The sequence below is a fragment of the Dendrobium catenatum genome, unplaced genomic scaffold (genome assembly GCF_001605985.2).
Source record: "Dendrobium catenatum unplaced genomic scaffold, ASM160598v2 fragScaff_scaffold_621, whole genome shotgun sequence".
Lineage (NCBI taxonomy): Eukaryota > Viridiplantae > Streptophyta > Magnoliopsida > Asparagales > Orchidaceae > Dendrobium > Dendrobium catenatum.
The window spans coordinates 12,865,244-12,871,652 of record NW_021319083.1 but is presented as its reverse complement, the minus strand read 5'-3'; positions in this window follow the sequence as shown (position 1 = coordinate 12,871,652).

Below are 6,409 nucleotides of genomic sequence, written 5' to 3'. Positions count from 1 at the left end.
CCCCCCTCCGCGTCGGCTATCAAGACCATGTCTTCCTTCTCACTCTAACATTCCAAGAAGTTGAACCCCAATTTGAATCTTCAAATGTTGTGTTTTAAACCGACTTGAACTACAAATACACACCAAAGAGGGAGGGTGAATTAGTGTTTAAAAATTTTCCTTTTTGAAAAGATTTTGATTTAACAAAAAATTGACAACACCAATCTAAACAAAATTTTGTTTTGATTTTAAACAACAACTACATAGAATTTTTTTTTTTTTTTTCAAATTTTGATTTCTGAATTTTTTTTGGGTGCAAAGATAATATTTTCTATTTATGCAAAACGAATAACTCACATATCACATATTTGTAATAAATAAAATGCATAAACATAAAAGTAATATAAAAGAATAAACACACTAGAGATTTTTAGTGTTTTGGTTAACCTTGATCTATGTATACTCCATGGAGTTCTCAACTTTGAGAATTGCACTAAATCTTAGTAACTCTCCTTTTGCCCCATAGCATGGTGAAGAAACCCTTACAAATCTCTTCCACCTCATTGGTACGGAGTAATTGAATCCTTTTCACCTCTCGGTGATGCTAAGTATCTAAATCCCTTTCACCTCCTAGATGCGGCTGAGTTGCTTGAATCCTTATCACCCTCCTAATGAGGTGGAGTGCTTGAATTCCTTTCACCCTTCTAGTGAGGCGGAGTGCCTGAATCATTTTCACCAATAATGCGACAGAGTAATCAGGTCCTTTATCACCCAAGATGATCTTCTTTCCAAAGATTCCCTCAAGATAAATTAGGTAATATTTTAAACATCATACAGTACAATTAGGTTTGTATAGTACTATTAGAAAAAAAAAATTAAAATTTAATAAATTAATTAACAGCGGGGTTTCTGATTACAACTGATTGTCTAGTACGATGTGGTGTTTGCACTATATAATTATTTATACTTAAAAATAAATTTTTTTTAGTTTAATAAAATGTTTTAATTAATTTTTGTAATGGTAGATCATACAATATGTTCTAAATCGTATAGTACGATCTAAATAGTAAAGTATAATTTAGAAAAAAATTAAAATATTTATATTTTAAATCTTCACTTTCCTTGTGTGTGCATGATTGCTAAGCTAATAAATACCATTTAAAATATAAAGACTTAAGAAAAGATAAAAACACAAACTCTTGGAAACATCAATCCTATACTACCCAATCTTAAGCTATGATCCTTTAAGAGTACTTTGCTTAACATGAAATGTTAGCACAATAATAAATTATAAGAACATTAAATATAATCTAATAAGGTTTGTTATCACCAAAACACAAATTAGGGCTCTTGAATTGCAACACTTTCTGTTCCCAAGCATCTCAGCTCTATCTGACGGCAAATTATTGGGTTAGGTGACCGTAGGCGAAAAATAAGTTCGGACATCCAATAAAAATTTGCCGCATCAGCTTGCGCTTTAGTTGAGCTTTTTGACTTGCGCTTTGGTTGCGCTTTAGTTGCGCTTTGGTTGCACTTTAGTTGCGCTTTTTGACTTGCGCTTTAGTTGCTCTTTAGTTGCGCTTTGGTTGTGCTTTAGTTGCGCTTTGGTTACGCTTTAGTTGCGCTTTAGTTGTGCTAATTTTAAAATAATATTTTATTAATATCTGGATCCATCTCTGCGTTCGATCACCTGACCCAATAATTTGCCCTGTCTGACGCCGACCTTGAACTCCCTTCCTCTCCATCCAGCCGATCTCTCTAGCTGATTGACCTCAACAGAACTTCGACCGCCGGCTTGCTCCTGACATTGTCGATCTGAGCTTTAAGTCCGATGACTCCTACTTGACCACATCACCGAACAAGCCCTTGGCCATCCCGACCACAACAGTCTCCCAATGCATCCGGTTGTCATCGTCCAGCTAGCCATACTACCGGCCATTCCGTAACCTACTTCCCCCAATTGCTTACTCGATCTTCCATCCCAACTCTACTATAACAACCTCTGATCTCCCCACTAGCTATTGTTATTTGTCCCCCTTCATTCAAGTCATGAGAAAAATATGTTCCTCATCCTATCTATAAGAAACAAACAAAGGAGCTGCTGTCTCCATTTCAAACCGAGAGATGATGAAGGCTTGTTTGCTAAAGATAAGATGTAATCGTTGTTTACATTCTTGCAACTGCAGCAGTTGAAATGAAGAAAACCATGAGAAAGTGTATAATCATTGCTTGTTCCAGTGTAGTTTTTCCAAAAAAGAAGCTCGGGGGCTTGAAGGAGAAATTAGCTGCCCGATGGCATGTAATGAGATAGAAAATCTGGACCAGTTACTACGACATGCAAGGACCTTATCGAAACTTTAGATATGATTGGAAATTGGGGCTAGCCAACACCTCCATTCCGCCGGCTGGAGGATCTGAAAGCTGGTGCGAAATAGAAATGCAAAGAAGCATAACCGAGCAACTCACACTGCTACGGTGCGGGCGGCCCACATTATGGAGGTGCTAATGATATGATGTGTATTTGGAAGGGCATTGTTGGTTTTATTTTCTTGTTCGTCACAATGTTTTGAAAATAAAATCGGACCGTCCGTTCAATCATGAATCGATCAGGTGGCCGATCTATTCCATCTTACAAAATCAGCTTCGCATCAAATCGGATTGAATTTGTAATTCAACCGGTGAATCATTGTACCAATCCAATTTGGAAATAACCAATAGGTTCTACAACAAAATTAATTTTGTTTTAATTAAATTTTAAATAATATATTTTAGTTTATTAAATTCTTTTAAAATTTTAAAATATTTTTATTAAATATGATGATTAATAACATCATAATATATGTATGTTATCTCAAATATCTCACAAAATGTGTTTAGTAAAAAGTGTGTACTTGTTGCATCATTGCTTCATGGCAGATTACAAAGCTTAATTTCTGCGTGGTCAAATTTGGCAGTTTTTAGCTTAGGTCTCTAAAATATGGTTTAGAATATGTCTGGCGGCTAGGGTTTTCCTCCTCCTCTGCTCGCTGCTGACTTTCCTTCTCCTCTTTCTCCTCCGGCTAAGCCGGAGGTAGCTCTTCTCTTCTCTCTATGGATGCTTCCCTTCTTGCTTCAGACTTCCCCCCAGCTTGGGATGTCTTCTGGTGGTGCGGTATCTCCAGTTCCTAGGAACTGGAACAAGGTCTTTGCTACTGAGGACAACACTCCGAGAGTTTTTGACTTCTCCCATTACCCTTCGGAGCCTGAGATCATTCCCTTCTCAGGGGAAAAGCTTTCAAAGGGAGGTGAAGACTGGAAACTCTGTCTAGTTGGCTGTTCTATAGGGCGAAATCCTTTTTATGAGTCGCTGCTAGGTGCTATCAAAAAGACATGGTTCTTGAAAGGTTCTGTTCAGCTCCTATCCCTTAATGATGGTTTTTTTCCTTTTGCGTTTCTCCCGCGTTGAAGATTTCAACATGGTTTGGTCCCGTGGTGTTTGGTTTTTGTTGGGTAAGCAGTTCGTGCTCCAGAAATGGCACCCTAAGTTCAAGCCAAAAAAGGAAGATTTCTCGGTTGTTCCTATTTGGGTGAAAATCCATGACTTACCCCTTGCATGCTGGAACTCGGTGGGTATCTCACGGATCGCCAGTAAGATCGGGGTTCCTGTAGCCGCGAATAAACTGACAGAGCAAAAGACCCGTCTAACTTACGCCCGAATATGTGTTCTAGTCGACTGCAATGCCACATACCCGGACGAGATTCATGTCTCCTTGGACGGCGATGTGGTAAGTATGGCTGTGCAATACGAGTGGCGCCCTCATCCTTGTGAGCACTGTAAGTCGTTAATGCATTTCTCTTCTACTTGCCCTTCTAAACCAGTTGCTGATTCTGTTGGTAAAGTTAACGAAGAAAAATAGAATAGAGGCAGGAGTTTCAGTAGAAACCCCAGGTCCCGCAATCAGCCCAATTCTCACAAAAATTCAAGACCTCCTGTTTCTAAACATGTGGATTCCACCTCTCTAAATCTCAATCAAGATTCCACATTGATCATGCCAAGGGTATCTACCTCCTCGGATCACAATCCAGATTTGGTTTTGACTAAGCAAGGAGTATCTAGTGTGACTGGTCAGCCCCTGCATTACCAGCCACATTCTCCCTCACCTCACAAAACAGACCCACTGCTCATGGTTCCTCCACAAAATCCATCTCCAGCCGATTTCCAGTTTACTGAAGATGTTATAGTTTCTGGCATTCCTAACCTTAACTCCCCTAATGATGTAGCCTCATCATCCAATAGTGCTTTGAGCTCCAAGCCCTCCCACAACAGAAAGATTTTATATCCCCTAACAAATTCGATGCATTGAATATTGAGGAATCCATTTCTCACACTGAAAACTTGCATGAGATTGAAAATGCCACGACTGAAGTTATAGAAGATCTTGGTCATTTGACTAAGCATAAAGCATCGGGAAAGGCGAATACTCAACAGGTAACAGTTGCCGTCAAAAAATCTGCTAAAGGGAAGCAGGTCAAAAAATCCATTTCCCAAACTAAATCTTAATGTCTTTGCCACCCATAGCGGTGTGGAACATCAGGGGGTTTAACCGGCCTGATAAAGTATTGTGCTGTAAGCGTCTTATTGACTCTTTCAAATTAGACATGGTATGCATCTTAGAAAACAAGATACATGCCCAATCTTTACTTGATCCGTTCTTTGAATCTTCTCATTTCCTCTTTTTGAATGAGCAAAGTTGTCACAACTTCAACCTGTCAAATTCTGGACGAATTTGGATTAAATGGAACTCAGCTAAAATTCAATTCAACCCTGCCTTGATCACTTCCCAAATGATCTCGGGTTCTCTTGTGGTTGGCAGCGCCTCCCTCCTTCAACTCACTGTGATTTATGCATCCAATAGCTGTACTGAACGCAAAATTCTTTGGGAGGATATTACCAAGATTTCTCCTCCAGTTGCTTTCCCCTGGGCTCTGATTGGTGACTTCAACTGCTGTAGATTTGCATCGGAAAAACTGGGTGGGACTCCTACTCCCCACTCTGCCTTGCTTGACTTCAACAACATGATCTTTAATAATAGTCTTAGGGACCTGCATTCGGTTGGGTGCAAATATACTTGGTTCAATCAACATATAGACCAACCTATTCATATCAAACTTGATAGAGTTTTGGTCAATGAAGGCTGGATTAATGCTTTCTCTGATTCCTATTATTCTTTCCAAAGTCCCTCCTGCTCGGACCACTGCCCGATTATATTGCATTCTGCCAGGAGCATTCAAGTTAAACACAGATTTTTATTCAAAAATTATTGGACCAAAATTGATAAATTCTGGGACCTTCTTCTGGAATCTATTTTCTTGCCGTGTTTGGGTAATCCTCTGTCTCACTTTTGTAATACTTTGAGATCTTTAAAAAATAGCATTAAATCTCAACCTTGGGCCACTTCCTCTACTGTCAGTAAGCACATTGACAACTTACTTTTAAGGCAAAAGGAGCTGTTGGATTCCTTGCAATCTGATCCTAACAATCCCAATCTAAACCATGCTTTCAAGGAGGTAAACACAGAATTGGCAAACACTTCTTCTATGCAAGCTTCCTCGATCATACAAAGGGCCAAGGTTAACTGGCTTAAGCACGGAGAAGATGATCTTAAATTCTTATATGCAAAGATCAGGACAAAAACGGGGGGCACCAAATCTGCTGCTAATCTTCTTGCTTGCAATCCCCAAATCACTAGAGCCCAAGTGGTTTCCTCCATCATACATCACTATCAAGATCTTTATAACCCTACTCCCCCTGTTTCTCTGGATTTGGACATTTTTCCTATTGGTAGTGCTTTGCCTGAAGCTTTTGTCTCCTCTATTACTTCGGCTGTGAGTGATGATGAGATAAAATCGGCTGTCTTCTCTGGCTCCTCCACTTCTGCTCTGGGGCCTGATGGCTTCAACTTCCACTTTTACAAGTCGGGGTGGCATATTCTCGGGCCCTCAGTCTACAGGGCTGTTCGCTCCTTTTTCATTAAAGGCTATATGCCTAATGGGGTCAAATCCACTGCTCTAGCCATCATCCCAAAACACAAAAATGCAGCCAACATTTCTGATTATAGACCCATTGCCTTGTGTAATGTGCTGTACAAAATTATCTCCAAAGTCATGGCAAATAGACTAAAGCCGGTTATGTGCTTGATTGTGAAAGATAATCAAGCGGGGTTTGTGAAATCAAGAATCTCTACTGACAACATCTTGCTTGCTAGTGATATCCTTTACTATGCGGGGAAAAGAGGCGGTGCTAATCTTTTTTGTGCTAAATTAGACATTAAAAAGGCTTTTGACTGTGTTTCTAGACAGTTTCTGTTGGCTAGGCTTTTGCAAAAAGGCTTCCCATTCACCTTCGTGAACTGGATCAAGGCTTGTGTTTCGGATGTTAACTACTCTATTG